Source organism: Propithecus coquereli, unplaced genomic scaffold (genome assembly GCF_000956105.1).
Source record: "Propithecus coquereli isolate 6110/MARCELLA unplaced genomic scaffold, Pcoq_1.0 Scaffold8, whole genome shotgun sequence".
Lineage (NCBI taxonomy): Eukaryota > Metazoa > Chordata > Mammalia > Primates > Indriidae > Propithecus > Propithecus coquereli.
In genome coordinates, this window is record NW_012154173.1 from 4,773,877 (window position 1) to 4,774,142 (window position 266).

The following is a 266-nucleotide window of genomic DNA, read 5'->3' on the forward strand; positions in this document are numbered from 1 at the left end:
TTAGATCTAGTAGAGTTTGCTTTATAAATCTGGGAACTCCCGTTTTAGATGCATATATATTTTGCATTATTATATCTTCTTGTTGAATTGATCCCTTTATCATTTTGTAATGATCATCTTTGTTTTTTTTTTTTTTTTGCTATTGTTGTATTAAAATCTAATTTATCTGATGTGAGAATAGCTACTCCTATTCACTTTTGGTTTCCATTTGCATGAAATATTTTTTTCCACCCCTTTTCCTTGAGACTATGAGAATCTTTGTGGGT